Source organism: Heteronotia binoei, chromosome 11, assembly GCF_032191835.1.
Source record: "Heteronotia binoei isolate CCM8104 ecotype False Entrance Well chromosome 11, APGP_CSIRO_Hbin_v1, whole genome shotgun sequence".
NCBI lineage: Eukaryota > Metazoa > Chordata > Lepidosauria > Squamata > Gekkonidae > Heteronotia > Heteronotia binoei.
Window position 1 is genome coordinate 85,418,274 of NC_083233.1, and position 16,810 is coordinate 85,435,083.

The window sequence follows — 16,810 nt, forward strand, 5'->3', positions numbered from 1 at the left end:
AGTTGAGTTTTTTACTGTTTCAGTGTTTGATTTGTTGCTGCTGTGTTGTGTTGCTGCTGTGTTACTTTTCTCTTCAAGTTATTGGGGGTGGTGGTGCTGTTTGGCCTAATTTTCATTGTTTAAAAGGCCACTTTTGTCCCCCTTTTCCTGGTTCTGGTTTTAAAGGTGGGGGTGTTGTTGTTGACTGATTTGGCCTGAGTTTTCTTATTGGTGAAAGGCCACTTTTTAAACACTTGAGTTGCTTTGCTTGGCCTTTTTTTCCTGTTGTCACTTTTCCTGGTTTGGGGGTGGGGGGGGGTGTTGTTGACTGATTTGGCCTAAGTTTTCTTTTTGGTGAAAGGCCACTTTTTAAACACTTGAGTTGCTTTGGTTGGCCTTTTTTTCCTGTTGTCACTTTTCCTAGTTTGGGGGTGCGGGGGGGGTGTTGTTGACTGATTTGGCCTAAGTTTTCTTATTGGTGAAAGGCCACTTTTTAAACGAGTTGCTTTGGTTGGCCTTTTTTTCCTGTTGTCACTTTTCCTAGTTTGGGGGTGCGGGGGGGTGTTGTTGACTGATTTGGCCTAAGTTTTCTTATTGGTGAAAGGCCACTTTTTAAACACTTGAGTTGCTTTGCTTGGCCTTTTGTGATTCTGCTGGTTTTGTTTTGGTTTTTTAAAATTACCTCTGGTTGGTGTGGGGGTTGGCAAGAGTGTGTGTGGGCTGGGTCACTTTCTTGTTGTTATAGAGTGATTTTTGGAATCTGAGTGTGCTCTCGGTTTGGCTAGGGCCACTAAATAGGCTGCCCCACTAATAAGGGTGTTTTTAGGGATCGTGTTTTTTTGAAATTTAAAACAAAATTAATCCAGTTTAGGGCTTTATCTCCTTTCACAATTCAAGTAGGCCAGATAGGGGTGCTTTAAAAAGTTTTTAGGTTTCACATAAAAGGTAGCGTGACTACTAGGCCACATCAGGCTCCTTTTTAAAGAGACTAGGGTTGCAGCAGCGGTGCATCTGGCTTTCAGCCACTGAAAGCTGGTGCATCCTTAGATTTCCACAGGGTAAACCACAGCTTCTCTCACATTATAGGGGACACCTGATTTCTAGTTTGCAAGGAAATCAGGTTTGTCCCAGGATCTAGTTAGGAGAAGTTTAACTAGGAGGATATAACAAGGATTGCCTTCATCTCAAGGTAGCCTTTTAAAAACTGCAGCCAGGTAGAGGCAGGATCACCTAGTCTCCTAAACTTTACCAGAGTACTACTACTCCAACCCAAAGAAGGACAGGTTAGGGACCAAAAAAACAAATAAACAAGCTTTGGTGGGAGGGTTTTTAAAAAGAAGTCAGGGCACCTGTTGGTTCAGGGTACAGTGCAGTGAGTTAGGTTTGTAAAAAACCCCACTCTCAGTTCAGGTTCTGTGAGACTGGCCAAGGGTGACATGAGTGACAGGCAGCAGAAGGGGGGCCCTGGGGGCAAGGCCAAGGAGAAGACTAGAGGGGTGGAGGGGAGGGGGAGGACCCAGGTCTCCCCCCTACCTGTGCGTGGGGCCACTCCACAGTGTCATGGGTGCTGGGGACCCTGCAGAGGAAGTTGAGTCTGACGAGGAAACTGTGCCCCTGCCACCTGCACCAGTGCCCCTGCCTCCTGCTGGAGAAGATCCCAGCCCCCCTGCCTCGCCCTCTCGGGTGGCTCGTGTGCGTGACCGCCTCCGGCAGGACCTCAGGGATCGGAGGAGGGCGGCACGCTCACAAGCAAGACGCTCCCTGAGCCCTGAGTTCTGAGAGGATTCTGGCCCTCCTAAGAGCAAGGATGCTTGAGTTATGACAGGATCCTGGCTGCCTCCCTGAGCCAGCAGTTAACCCAAACGGGCAACAGCCAGCAGAGGGCTATATAGCTGTGGGCTTTGGGAGGAGGCTTTGTGGAAGCAACTAGTCATCTCCCTGACATCCTAGCATCCACTCCGGCTTGACTTTGGTTCCTGACTCCCTGACTTTGGCTTTTGACTTCTGGACTCCCTGACCTCGGCTTCTGGACCTCGGACCTGCGATACTTGTACACTGATTTGGATTTGGCGCCTCAGACCCTCCTGCTTACTGGCTACAGACCTCGGACTGCCTCTGGACTTTGCCTGACCCGGCCCCAGCCGTGACACACAGCCGCTTTCCAGCACTCGACCTCTGGCCGGAGTGTGATGAAGAAGAAGGCCCGCCTTGGGCCCTTCATCGAGGCTGCAGCTGGGGCGCCCCCAGCAAAGGTGCCATTAGGTGCTGGCACTGCGCAGGGGTCTGCTGCTCGGGCAGTCTCTCCTCCAGCTGATGTCGCTCGGCCTCAGCAGCCGGAGGAGGGGCAGCAAGAGCAGCCCTCCTTGGAGATGAGCTTTGGGGACAGTTTTCTGTCCAAAACGATCACCCCAAGGAGGGTGCAGAGTGTCGTGCAGGAGCTGGAGGAGAAGCTGGTTGAGGAGGACCAGCCCCCTTCTTCGGTTCCTTCGGGCACCAGCAGACCTTCAGGGGATGGCCAGGAGGGGAGGCCGCATGGGGTGGAGGGGGAAGAGATGGAGACACACGAGGTGCCTCCATCTCCGCCCACTTTCCCCCGGCGGCCAGCCCCTCCTGCCACCCCGAGGCACGATGTGTCTCCCCCGGGCACCTCAAAGGAGGTGCCTTCGGACACCCAACCTGCCAGTCAGTTTGGGCATCCCAGATAAGAGAGCTCTGGCTGACCCAAGGCCATTCCAGCAGGTGCAAGTGGAGAGGTGGGGAATCAAACCCAGTTCTCCCAGATAGAAGTCACTGAGAGATAGAAGATAGGTTCCTACAATATATCCCGGTTTGTGGAGAAATTTGCAAAGTGGAATTTAAAATGGAAGAAGTGTGTCATGGCACAGCCAATATGGAGATGCTAGCAAGGGCTTTAAAAGCAAGTGAGAAGCACAGATGGTTTGCCATTGCTATACCATGGTGCTTTCTATCCCATCCAAATTAGATATCAATGTTTCCACTTGCTCAGGTGCTATACAAAATTGTTTGAAAATTTGGGCTGCCTAGCATCTGAAGATCCCCCTGAAAAGGTAGGGATGACCTAAGGGAGTGCTGTGGAAAGGACAGGCAGCCAGAGTACTGTTGTGGAGAACAAGCCACCCCCCACCCGGCCTTCTCTAGGGTGTTCGAGAGCCATTTTTACCCAGAACTGATTAATAACTACATAATATTTCTGTGTTTGGATTTCCAAAATATTGCTGTGGTGTGTCCCACTGTTTTTTTTTTTTGGGGGGGGGGTACAGTACTCAAGAGCCAGTTTGGTATATTGGTTAAATGTGCCGACTTTTATCTGGAAGAACCAGGTTTGATTCCCCACTCCTCCACTTGCACCTGCTGGGATGGTTTTGGATCAGTCATAGCTAAATTAGAGTTGTCCTTGAAAGGGTAGTTTCTGTGAGACCCCTCTCAGCCCCACCTACCTCACAGGGTGTCTGTTGTGGGGGGGGGTGCGGAGGTAAAGGAGATTGTGACTGATCTGAGACTCTGAGATTCAGAGTGTAGGGAGGGATATAAATCCAATATCGCATTATTATTATTATTGTGTGTTTACTGCTATTTCAGCCTATTCCAGGGTTTCCAGAGGCATTTTGGCTTGGAAAGAAATGGGTGAATAAAGATGTGAGAGTTCCACATTTTCATTTCTAAAATATAGTTCTCGAGTGTCTGTAATGCATCCCAGTGTTTGTTTAACACCATTGGCAGTAACTTTCACTTTTTACCTCAGCGTCAGCCTGTGAATTATCTTTGTTTTATTTAATCTGCTCCCCACCCCAAATCTTCTGAAAATCTACTTTATTTTCTTGTTTGCAAGAGAGGGAGGGGTCTGCCATTGGGGCAAGGCAGTATTTGATCTGAGGACTTCTTTTTTAAAAAAATGTATATTGTTTATTATTATTATTCATTATCCATTTCTCTACATGCTTTCTAGTATCCATTTACATTTTTCCCCCAACCCACCCCCCTTTGTCTATACATCCTCTTCTTCTTCCAGCCAGGGACAAAGGACTTGTAGCTTCCACTGAATGTCCACTCTCCTTTCTTCCTTCACCCATTTCAGGTAGCGATCTGAGGACTTCTTAATTCCTGGCTCGTTGTTTTAGTTGCTGCCCTGCACCGGCTTGCAAATAGCACCTTGAAGTTTGCAAGCTGAAGAAAAAGAAGACTGCAGATTTATTTGCCACCCTTCTCTCTGAATCAGAGACTCAGAGTGGCTTACAATCTCCTATATCTTCTCCCCCAACAACAGACACCCTATGAGGTGGGTGGGGCTGAGAGGGCTCTCATAGCAGCTGCCCTTTCAAAGACAACTCCTGAGTCAGCAATGGCTAACCCAAGGCCATTCCAGCAGCTGCAAGTGGAAGAGTGGGGAATCAAACCCGGTTCTCCCAGATAACAGTCCGTACACTTAACCACTACACCAAACTGGCTCTATTGTGGGATGTTAGGGTGCTGAATGTATGAAGTGACTGTTGGAATCCCACTGAAGCACAGTTCTTTTGGTGGCAGTTGTCCGCATGTTACCGGGCATGTTTTCACAGTCACAGAGCTAAAAGTGTTAATCCTGGACTGAGGAGTGGTGAGATTTAAACCTAGTACTTTTTACTTGCAAGTGCCTATGGCAAGGGTGGGGGTGGGGGGTGGGCTCCCTCTGGGAATCCTACCCCCCCAGGGAAAGTGCATGCGCAATACATAGCCTCTCCTCTCCCGGTGTAGTGAACGCCGCGTGGTCACTGTCTGGCTATGCCTGGCAGATGGTCACTGCAATGGCCTCTCCTGCATTACTGCATCCGTAGCAACACCTTCTCGTTGGTCCCCCCCGTTTTCACAGAGTTTGCTACGTCATGGTGCGACCGAATTGTCCGGCGGTATAACCGGATGGGCAGGCTGGGCCCACCAACTTCGTCAGCCTAAGAGAAGGAAAACTCTAACATCAAACCCGGGCAGATAGAGCTCGTTAATGTAACACCTACCACCTGGAGGACTCACTGCCGGCGTCCCGGCTTACTGGGCCATGGCAGATGACCCCCAGGTGAAAGGGTGGAGCCAGTACCGCGCACACTGCGCTTCACCTAAAAAATTCCTCTGCGCAGGCCTGAAGGGCATATCCACACACACAACCCACAACGCATCAAGTCCTGCAGCGATAGGCAAGGGGCGAAACGGCAGGTGGAAGGTGCCACTGGAAGCCGCAGTCCCGATCCTGCATGTAGGCGGTTCAGGATATTGGTCGCCTGATGCTAACCCGGAGACGAAAGCATCTTTCGGCAGCACCCTGAACGACCAAGCAGCCTTATCTAGGGACAGCACTGCTTGCTCCACACGGAGAGGGGCCTAGAAAAGGTGGCCTAAACAAAGCTCGTCTCCCCCACCCCAGTTGGCTAGCCGCGGTCAACGGGCATCCTTACTTGCGGTCGAAAAATAACAACAAAGAAAAGGCATGCACCTGCCTCACAAAGTGTGCAAAGACTAAAGCTAGCGTGTTGGAACATCAGAACCATGCTTGACACAGTAGGCAGTGGTCGCCCTGAACGACGCTCTGCTCTAGTTGCCCACGAACTTCTCAGGTTGAATATCGACATAGCAGCTCTCAGTGAGGTCCGTTTCCCTGAGGAAGGTAGTCTTCAAGAACACGGTGCTGGCTATACCCTCTACTGGTCGGGTAAGTCAAAGGCTGAGAGCCGCCTTTCTGGCGTTGGCTTCATGGTCAGGAACTCCATTGCCTCCAAACTCGAAAACCTTCCAACAGGTCACTCAGATCGCATCATGTCCATGCGCCTCCCACTTCAAAACAAGCAGCATGCAACACTCTTCAGTGTGTATGCCCCAACCCTTCAAGCAGATCCTGCAGAAAAGAACAAGTTCTATGCTGATCTACGCAACCTCGTACGGAAGACCCCTACAGAGGACAAGGTGATCATCCTTGGCGACTTCAATGCCAGAGTAGGTAAAGACTCGGAAGCCTGGAAAGGAGTACTTGGCAAACACGGCATTGGCAACTGCAATGACAACGGGCGCCTCCTGCTAGAATTCTGCATGGAGCACCAGCTCACCATCACCAACACTATCTTCCAGCAGAAGAACAGTCTGAAGACAACCTGGATGCACCCACGGTCCAAGCATTGGCACCTTATCGACTACATTCTGGTGCGCCAGAGAGACCTTCGAGATGTCTTACACACCCGAGTAATGCCCAGCGCAGAATGTCATACGGATCATCGTCTTGTACGCTGCAATCTCCGTCTTCACTTTAAACCCACACCCAGGAGAGGAGGTATCCCTCGGAGGAAGTTTCAGGTTGGCAGCCTCCAGTCAGCCGAAGTTAAAGCTGCCTTCCAGGCAAAACTCCAGTCAAGAATTGAGGACCTCAGTTGCCCCACAGACCCTTCTCCAGAAGCACTCTGGGAACACCTAAAAACTACCGTCCTGCAGATCTCTGAAGAAGTCCTCGGGTTCTCCACAAGGAAGAACAAGGACTGGTTTGATGAGAACAATCAAGAGATCCAAGAATTACTGGCAAAAAAGAGATCTGCCTACCAAGCACATCTTGCTCAGCCCTCCTGTCCTGGGAAAAAAGCAACCTTTCGCGCTGCATGTAGCAACCTCCAGCGCAAGCTTCGAGACATTCAGAACGAGTGGTGGACCAAGCTTGCAGAGAGAACCCAGCTGTGTGCAGACACTGGTGATTTAAGAGGGTTCTACGAAGCCCTGAAGGCAGTATATGGTCCATCATATCAGGCTCAGAGTCCCTTGCATAGTGCAGACGGCCAAGTGCTCCTCACAGACAAGGCATCCATACTGAACCGGTGGTCGGAGTATTTTCAGGTTCTCTTCAGTGCCAACCGCGTAGTTCAAGATTCAGCAATCCACCTCACCCCACTTCAACCGGTGAAAACAGAGTTGGATGAGATCCCCACCCTAGAAGAGACTGTTAAAGCCATCAAGCAACTGAAAAGTGGCAAGGCAGCAGGAGTTGATGGAATTCCACCAGAGATCTGGAAGCATGGGGGCACAGTACTACATAGCTCACTTCACAAAGTACTTGTCACCTGCTGGGAACAAGGCAAATTACCACAGGACTTTCGCGATGCAATCATCATCACCCTATACAAGAACAAAGGGGAAAAGTCAGACTGCTCCAACTACCGGGGGATAACCCTGCTCTCCATCGCAGGCAAAATCCTTGCCAGAATACTCCTGAACAGACTGGTGCCCACCATTGCAGAAGAACTCCTCCCAGAGAGCCAGTGCGGCTTCAGAGCTAACAGGAGCACCACCGACATGGTATTTGTTCTCAGGCAGCTCCAAGAGAAATGCAGGGAACAGAACAAGGGTCTGTATGTGACTTTTGTCGACCTTACCAAAGCTTTCGATACCGTTAGCAGGAAAGGCCTGTGGCAAATCTTGGAACGTTTAGGATGTCCCCCAAGGTTCCTCAGCATGATCATCCAGCTACACGAAGACCAGCGAGGCCAAGTCAGACACTGCAACGACCTCTCGGAGCCCTTCCCAATAGGCACAGGTGTAAAGCAAGGCTGCGTTCTCGCGCCAACTCTCTTTACGATCTTCTTTAGCATGATGCTTCAAAGAGCCGCAGTAGATCTAGATGAGGACGATGGTGTCTACATCCGCTATCGCACCGATGGCAGCCTGTTCAACCTGAGGCGACTAAAGGCACACTCCAAGACAATGGAAAAACTCATCCGAGAGCTACTGTTTGCTGATGATGCTGCACTCGTCTCCCACTCGGTATCAGCTCTGCAGCATATGACGTCCTGCTTTGCAGAGGCTGCCAAGCTATTCGGCCTAGAAGTTAGTCTGAAGAAGACAGAAGTTCTCCACCAGCCTGCACCCCAGGAAGATTATCACCCTCCCTGCATCACTGTGGGTGAATCAGTTCTGAAGACAGTCCAGCAGTTCAGCTACCTGGGGTGCATCATCTCCTCAGATGCCAAGATCGACAAGGAGATTGACAACAGGCTGGCAAAGGCAAACCGTGCATTTGGCCGACTGCACAAAAGAGTGTGGAGCAACAAGCATCTGAAAAAAGGCACAAAGATCAATGTTTACAAAGCGGTTGTGATGACAACCCTCATCTATGGCTCCGAATCGTGGGTTTTATACCGTCATCACCTGCGACTCCTTGAGCGCTTTCATCAGCGCTGCCTTCGCACCATCCTCAACATCCACTGGAGTGACTTTGTGACCAACACTGAAGTCCTCAAGCGGGCGGAGGTTACCAGCATCGAGGCACTGCTGTTGAAGACGCAGCTGCGCTGGGCAGGGCATATTTCTAGGATGGAAAACCACCGCCTTCCCAAGATTGCCCTGTATGGCGAACTCTCCACCGGCCATCGAAATAGAGGGGCACCAAAGAAGAGGTACAAGGACTCCCTGAAGAAATCCCTTAGCACCTGTCACATCAACCATCACCAGTGGTCTGACCTAGCCTCAGATCGCAAAGCATGGAGGCACACCATCCACCAGGCTGTCTCTTCCTTTGAGAACACACGCATAGCCGGTCTTGAAGACAAAAGGAGATTGAGGAAGAATCGCACTGCTACAGGACCAACGCTAAATCAGACTTTTCCCTGCAGCCGCTGTGGCCGGACCTGCCTGTCCCACATTGGTCTTGTCAGCCACCAGCGAGCCTGCAGCAAACGTGGACTATTGCACCCTTCTTAAATCTTCGTTCGCGAAGCCAAGCCGAGAGAGAGAGAGAGAGCCTATGGCAAATAGACTGTCCTGGCTATAGGAGCCTGACGTTCTGCTGTTTCCTGTCTCTTCTTGAAGTGAAAAGTCAGAAAGTTGAAGGTAAAAAAAAATGAGCTGTCTGAGAATACGTATGGGTTTTTCATGTGCTGAGGTTGTAAATGCAGCCAGAAAGTTACCTTGCACTAACAAAATATGTTATCAATAAAGGAATTTCCATTGGCAGTGAAAGCTGTGGCATATTTATTGTGAAATATTGATTATAGGTTTGCCAATCCCCAGGTGAAGCAGAGGATCAACCCAGTATGGAGACCCTCCACCCACTTCAGGGTCATCGGAAAATGGGGCGGGGGCGGGAAATGGCTGCTGGGCACTCCATTATTCCCTATGGAGACTGATTCCCATAGAGCATAATGGAGAATTGATCCACGGGGGGCTGTTTTTTATGTAGAGGCATCAAATCTGCAGTATAACATTCAGTGCTTCTCCTCAAAACACCCTCCAAGGTTCAAAAAGATTGAACTAGGGGGTCCAATTCTATGAGCCCCCAAGAAGGTGCCCCCTCCTCCATTATTTCCAAGGAAGGGAAGGCCTTTAAAAGTAGTGTGATGGCACATTAAATGTGATGGCAAGAACTCCCGTTGGAGTTCAATGATGCTTGTCACAACCTTGATCCTGGCTCCACCCCCAAAGTCCACAGATATTTCTGGAATTGGACCTGGTAATCCTAATTTACAATAGCTTTTTCTGCTCTGTTTCCTGAGCCTTAAAAACCTTGCCAGGCAGAGGGTGCTGGTTGCTTCAGCCTCTTGGGATTCTTGCAGGGATGGCTGCTCACTGGGCGAGCAGGAATGTCCCTCCCTGCTCCACACCACGTTGCTGCTGCTGGCCTTGCAGTAAAGTAACGGGGCGGGGGATGTGTTCCATGCAAGAAGTGTACTACTAAGTGTTTGGCCCAAACTACATCTCACACCTAACGTGTGGGAAGCTATGGAGACATGCATCTGGAGTACCTCCACTTTGGATCATGCTCTCAGACTCCTCCCTATCATTTTTCCTATTTGAAACGACCCCACGGAGCATTATTTGCCTTGTTGGGCTGCATGCAAATACTGTCTGTGCAGCCCTCCCCCTCCCTGGGGAAACCATGCTCCCAGGGATTGTCTCAGGTTGGGGGAATTTTGTGGGAGCGGGCTGAAGTCTCCCCCCACCGCCACCACAGTCCTGATCTGAATTGGACCCCTGCAGCACTTCAGTTTCTGTGGGGAATTTGCAACTGCAGTCCTGCTGAAAAACCCCCATGGCAATCATGTGTTACATGCAGAGTACAGCTTGACATGTGCTACCCAAAGAAGCAGAGGCTGCTTCTTACTGGAAGAGAGAGGCTTAGTGATTCTTGGCCAGTGCTGCTGCTTCAACTCTATGGCAGGCTGGTCTCTTCCCCTGCTTTGAAGTCCATCATCTGTGGATGCATGAGCCATCTTGGGTGCAACATGGGATGAACATATGAAGTTGCCTTATACTGAATCAGACCCTCTTTGGTCCATCAAAGTCAGTATTGTTTACTCAGACTGGCAGTGGCTCTCCAGGGCCTCAAGCTGAGGGGTTTTTTATGCCTAATGGATGGCACTTTTTTTTTTGGCCACTGTGTGACACAGAGTGCTGGACTGGAAGGGCTATTGGCCTGATCCTAGATGGCTTCTCTTACGTTCTTATGTACTTGTCTGGACCCTTTTTAGTTGGACATGCTGGGGATTAAACCTGGAACCTTCTGCTTACCAAGCAGATGCTCTACCACTGAGTCATGGTCTCTCCCCAAGTCACACTATGCAAACCTACCCAGATGCCCTGGCCTTCCTGGGAACCCGCTGGAGCCCATTCCTGCCCCCCCCACCCACCCCGGGGAGCAGAGATTCAGCCAGACCCTCTCCTCCTGCCAGGAGCCACAGACCTCCTCCTCTGGCAACCATGGGCAAGAGATGCTCTGTGCTGGTTTCCTTCTCTCTTGTTCCTTTCCTCCTACCTAGTCCTCCAGGGCAACAAGGGTTAAGCTGTGCCTTGATTCCATCCTTTTGGACTGCAGAAGCTCAGGTAAAGGAAGGAGGCTCCTGGGGGGAAAAGCCCTAACAGGTAGAAATCTGGCATATCAGGAAAATGACAACAAGCTGATTTGACTATGTGCAGGGATTCTTTTCACATATTCATTTAATTCCTCTGTCACTGGCCTTCCTCCCCACTGGAGATGGGAAGTGGGCTTCCATTATTCTCCTCTCCTCCCTTTTATCTTCCCAACAACCCTGTCAGGTAAGCTAGGCTGAGAGGGAGTGACTGGCCCAAGGTCTCCCAGTGCACTTCCATGGCAGGAATGGGAATTTGTACCCAGATCTCAGACCTAGGTGACCCTGCTCTCCTCCTCAGACCACTGCGGGGAAAAGGAGAGTAGGCAGTCCGGGGAGGGGGGGGGCATGCAGAGGCAGGCAGTGATGAACCCCTTCAGGGCTCCTCCCCCCTTTCTCCCACCCTAGAGAGGGGGGCAGGTTCCATGTGAGTTCCCATCTGAGGGAGACCAGTGCAGACAGACACCGGGGGAGGGGGGCGATTTCAGCTGCAGTTTTCTAGACCCCAGCATCCTCATGACTGTGCAAAGGGGCCCAGAGCCTCTGCCCCTTCTCCCCATGGGCCCTCTGGCCGCTGCTGAGAGCATCGTCCTCCAGTCAGGTGTAGCTATCTGGGTGCTGACCCCAGGAGGTGGCGCCCCTGGGATTTTTCTCGGAAGGAGGGGGCAACTTGTCCTCCCAGCCAACCGGGCCGCAGATGGATGCTTCGCCTTCACACCACCAGCACAGCCGAGGAGGAGACAGACAAGAGGCAACCCATGCAGCAGGCCTCAGAAGGAGTGCAAAGAAGCCATCCGGAGGCCCCCTCCAACTTTTTGTGGGGTGGGGTTGGGAAGGCACCGGAAGACATAGGTGTAAGCTACCGGGGGGGGGGGGGGCACGCAGGGGCTCAAGCCCCCTCCAGATTTTTCCAGAGGGGCTGATCTCCCTCTGGGCAACCGACACAGGATTTGGGGGCTAGGGAGTCAGGCCTCCCCTGGGCAACCAGTGCCAGGCAAAGTGACAAACTCCTTTAAGAGTATAAAAATGTTTCCCAATCCATTTTAGATTTTTAAGGAGGAATGATCTTCAAAGACATGAATGGGATAGTGGATCCTGCGAAGAAATGCATTTTTATTGTGGGACATTAGGAAGGGGATGGTGGCTCAGTGGTAGAGCATCTGCTTGGGAAGCAGAAGGTCCCAGGTTCAATCCCTGGCATCTCCAAAAAAGGGTCCAGGCAAATAGGTGTGAAAAAGCCTCAGCTTGAGACTCTGGAGAGCTGCTGCCAGTCTGAGAAGACAATACTGACTTTGATGGACCAAGGGTCTGATTCAGTATAAGGCAGCTTCATATGTTCATTGTGAGGCAGGAAAATGTCCCCCTTCCATGTGTATGTTTTTTTTTCTGGGATGGAAAGAAAGGAGTCAGTGGTATAATGATCTTCCAAGCTCACCTTCTTACAAATGCTAATTGAGCTAGCAGAACAGACAATTGATAGAGAGATGAATAAATACCCTCCTCCTCTCCCTTCTCCAAGAGGGTTAGAGTTAGGGGTTAGGGTTAGGAAAATAAAGGTTGGGGATTTTTTTAGGAAAATAAAGTTTTTATTTATAGTATACCAGTCTACATACAAACCATACACCAAATATACATCCAGACTTTGTACATACAAGTATTGCAAGTATACATATTTAAGCAATGATCAAATACATAATACAAAATGTTGTTGTTGTTCAGTTGCACAGTTGAGTCCGACTCATTGTGACCCCATGGACAAAGTCACACCATGCCCTCCTGTCTTCCACCATCCTCCGAAGTCTGCTCAAATTCGTGTTTGTTACATCAGTAACGCTGTCCATCCATATCATCTTTTGACATACCCTTTTGCCTTCTGTCTTTCCCAGCATCAGGATCTTCTCCAGGGAGTGCTCCCTTCTCATTTGGTGGCCAAAGTACTGGAGCTTCAGCTTCAGCATCTGACCTTCCAGGGAACAGTCTGGGTTGATTTCCCTTTGGACTGACTGATTTGATCTTCTTGCAGTCCAAGGGACTCTCAAGATTCTTCTCTAGCACCACAGCTCAAAAGCATCTATTCTTCTGCACTCGGCCTTCCGTTTGGCCCAGCTCATGCAGCTATACATTACTACTGGGAATACCATCGCTTTGAACATACAGACTTTTGTTGGCAGGGTGATGTCTCTACTTTTTATTATACTGCCCAGGTTTGCCATAGCTGTCCTCCCAAGGAGCAACCATCTTTTAATTTCATGGCCACAGTCACCATCTGTAGTGATCTTGGATCCCAGAAATGTGAAGTCTGTCACTACTTCCATGTCTTCCCCTTCTATTTGCCAAGGAGTGATGGGTCCAGATGCCATGATCTTAGTTATTTTGATATTGAATTTCAAGTCTACTTTTGTGCTTTCCTCTTTCACCCTCAATAAGAGGTTCTTTAGGTCCTCTTCACTTTCTGCCATTCTCTCTCGGCTTGGCTTCGCGAACGAAGATTTAGGAAGGGTGCAATAGTCCACGTCTGCTGCAGGCTCGCTGGTGGCTGACAAGACCAATGCGGGACAGGCAGGTCCGGCCACAGTGGCTGCAGGGAAAAGTCTGATTTAGGGTTGGTGCTGTAGCAGTGCGATTCTTCCTCAATCTCCTTTTGTCCTCAAGACCAGCTATGCGTGCGTTCTCAAAAGAAGAAACAGCCTGGTGGATGGTGTGCCTCCATGCTTTGCGTTCTGAGGCTAGGTCAGACCACTGGTGATGGTTGATGCGACAGGTGCCAAGGGATTTCTTCAAGGAGTCCTTGTACCTCTTCTTTGGTGCCCCTCTATTTCGATGGCCGGTGGAGAGTTCGCCATACAGGGCAATCTTGGGAAGCCGGTGGTTTTCCATCCTAGAAATATGCCCTGCCCAGCGCAGCTGCGTCTTCAACAGCAGTGCCTCGATGCTGGTAACCTCCGCCCGCTTGAGAACTTCAGTGTTGGTCATAAAGTCACTCCAGTGGATGTTGAGGATGATGCGAAGGCAGCGCTGATGAAAGCGCTCAAGGAGTCGCAGGTGATGACGGTATAAAACCCACGATTTGGAGCCGTAGATGAGGGTTGTCATCACAACCGCTTTGTAAACATTGATCTTTGTGCCTTTTTTCAGATGCTTGTTGCTCCACACTCTTTTCTTCAGTCGGCCAAATGCACGGTTTGCCTTTGCCAGCCTGTTGTCAATCTCCTTGTCGATCTTAGCATCTGAGGAGATGATGCACCCCAGGTAGCTGAACTGCTGGACTGTCTTCAGAACTGATTCACCCACAGTGATGCAGGGAGGGTGATAATCTTCCTGGGGTGCAGGCTGGTGGAGAACTTCTGTCTTCTTCAGACTAACTTCTAGGCCGAATAGCTTGGCAGCCTCTGCAAAGCAGGACGTCATATGCTGCAGAGCTGATACCGAGTGGGAGACGAGTGCAGCATCATCAGCAAACAGTAGCTCTCAGATGAGTTTTTCCATTGTCTTGGAGTGGGCCTTTAGTCGCCTCAGGTTGAACAGGCTGCCATCGGTGCGATAGCGGATGTAGACACCATTGTCATCATCTAGATCTACTGCGGCTCTTTGAAGCATCATGCTAAAGAAGATCGTAAAGAGAGTTGGCGCGAGAATGCAGCCTTGCTTTACACCTGTGCCTATTGGGAAGGTCTCCGAGAGGTCGTTGCAGTGTCTGACTTGGCCTCGCTGGTCTTCGTGTAGCTGGATGATCATGCTGAGGAACCTTGGGGGACATCCTAAACGTTCCAAGATTTGCCACAGGCCTTTCCTGCTAACGGTATCGAAAGCTTTGGTAAGGTCGACAAAAGTCACATACAGAGCCTTGTTCTGTTCCCTGCATTTCTCTTGGAGCTGCCTGAGAACAAATACCATGTCGGTGGTGCTCCTGTTAGCTCTGAAGCCACACTGGCTCTCTGGGAGGAGTTCTTCTGCAATGGCGGGCACCAGTCTGTTCAGGAGTATTCTGGCAAGGATTTTGCCTGCGATGGAGAGCAGGGTTATCCCCCAGTAGTTGGAGCAGTCTGACTTTTCCCCTTTGTTCTTGTATAGGGTGATGATGATTGCATCGCGAAAGTCCTGTGGTAATTTGCCTTGTTCCCAGCAGGTGACAAGTACTTTGTGAAGTGAGCTATGTAGTACTGTGCCCCCATGCTTCCAGATCTCTGGTGGAATTCCATCAACTCCTGCTGCCTTGCCACTTTTCAGTTGCTTGATGGCTTTAACAGTCTCTTCTAGAGTGGGGATCTCATCCAACTCTGTTTTCACTGGCTGAAGTGGGGTGAGGTGAATTGCTGAATCTTGAACTACGCGGTTGGCACTGAAGAGAACCTGAAAATACTCCGACCACCGGTTCAATATGGATGCCTTGTCTGTGAGGAGCACTTGGCCGTCTGCACTACGCAAGGGACTCTGAGTCTGATATGATGGACCATATACTGCCTTCAGGGCTTCGTAGAACCCTCTTAAATCACCAGTGTCTGCACACAGCTGGGTTCTCTCAGCAAGCTTGGTCCACCACTCGTTCTGAATGTCTCGAAGCTTGCGCTGGAGGTTGCTACATACAGCGCGAAAGGTTGCTTTTTTCCCAGGACAGGAGGGCTGAGCAAGATGTGCTTGGTAGGCAGATCTCTTTTTCGCCAGTAAATCTTGGATCTCTTGATTGTTCTCATCAAACCAGTCCTTGTTCTTCCTTGTGGAGAACCCGAGGACTTCTTCAGAGATCTGCAGGACGGTAGTTTTTAGGTGTTCCCAGAGTGCTTCTGGAGAAGGGTCTGTGGGGCAACTGGGGTCCTCAATTCTTGACTGGAGATTTGCCTGGAAGGCAGCTTTAACTTCGGCTGACTGGAGACTGCCAACCTGAAACTTCCTCCGAGGGATACCTCCTCTCCTGGGTGTGGGTTTAAAGTGAAGACGGAGATTGCAGCGTACAAGACGATGATCCGTATAACATTCTGCACTGGGCATTACTCGGGTGTGTAAGACATCTCGAAGGTCTCTCTGGCGCACCAGAATGTAGTCGATAAGGTGCCAGTGCTTGGACCGTGGGTGCATCCAGGTTGTCTTCAGACTGTTCTTCTGCTGGAAGATAGTGTTGGTGATGGTGAGCTGGTGCTCCATGCAGAATTCTAGCAGGAGGCGCCCGTTGTCATTGCAGTTGCCAATGCCGTGTTTGCCAAGTACTCTTTTCCAGGCTTCCGAGTCTTTACCTACTCTGGCATTGAAGTCGCCAAGGATGATCACCTTGTCCTCTGTAGGGGTCTTCCGTACGAGGTTGTGTAGATCAGCATAGAACTTGTTCTTTTCTGCAGGATCTGCTTGAAGGGTTGGGGCATACACACTGAAGAGTGTTGCATGCTGCTTGTTTTGAAGTGGGAGGCGCATGGACATGATGCGATCTGAGTGACCTGTTGGCAGGTTTTCGAGTTTGGAGGCAATGGAGTTCCTGACCATGAAGCCAACACCAGAAAGGCGGCTCTCAGCCTTTGACTTACCTGACCAGTAGAGGGTATAGCCAGCACCGTGTCCTTGAAGACTACCTTCCTCAGGGAAACGGACCTCACTGAGAGCTGCTATGTCGATATTCAACCTGAGAAGTTCGTGGGCAACTAGAGCAGAGCGTCGTGCTGGGCGACCACTGTCTACTGTGTCAAGCATGGTTCTGATGTTCCAACACACAAGCTTTAGTCTTTGCACACTTTGTGAGGCAGGTGCATGCCTTTTCTTTGTTGTTATTTTTTGACCGCAAGTAAGGATGCCCGTTGACCGCGGCTAGCCAACTGGGGTGGAGGAGACGAGCTTTGTTTAGGCCACCTTTTCTAGGCCCCTCTCCGTGTGGAGCAAGCAGTGCTGTCCCTAGATAAGGCTGCTTGGTCGTTCAGGGTGCTGCCGAAAAATGCTTTCGTCTCCGGGTTAGCATCAGGCGACCAATACCCTGAACCGCCTAC

The 16,810-nt window shown here is 50.4% G+C and overlaps 1 non-coding gene across 1 annotated transcript; it reads left to right on the plus strand.

Moving 5' to 3' along the window:
• The first annotated feature begins 11,977 nt into the window (after positions 1-11,977).
• Positions 11,978-12,050, plus strand: TRNAP-GGG (transfer RNA proline (anticodon GGG)). The gene has a single exon. It is a non-coding gene; the product is annotated as a tRNA-Pro (tRNA).
• The last annotated feature ends 4,760 nt before the right edge of the window (positions 12,051-16,810 follow it).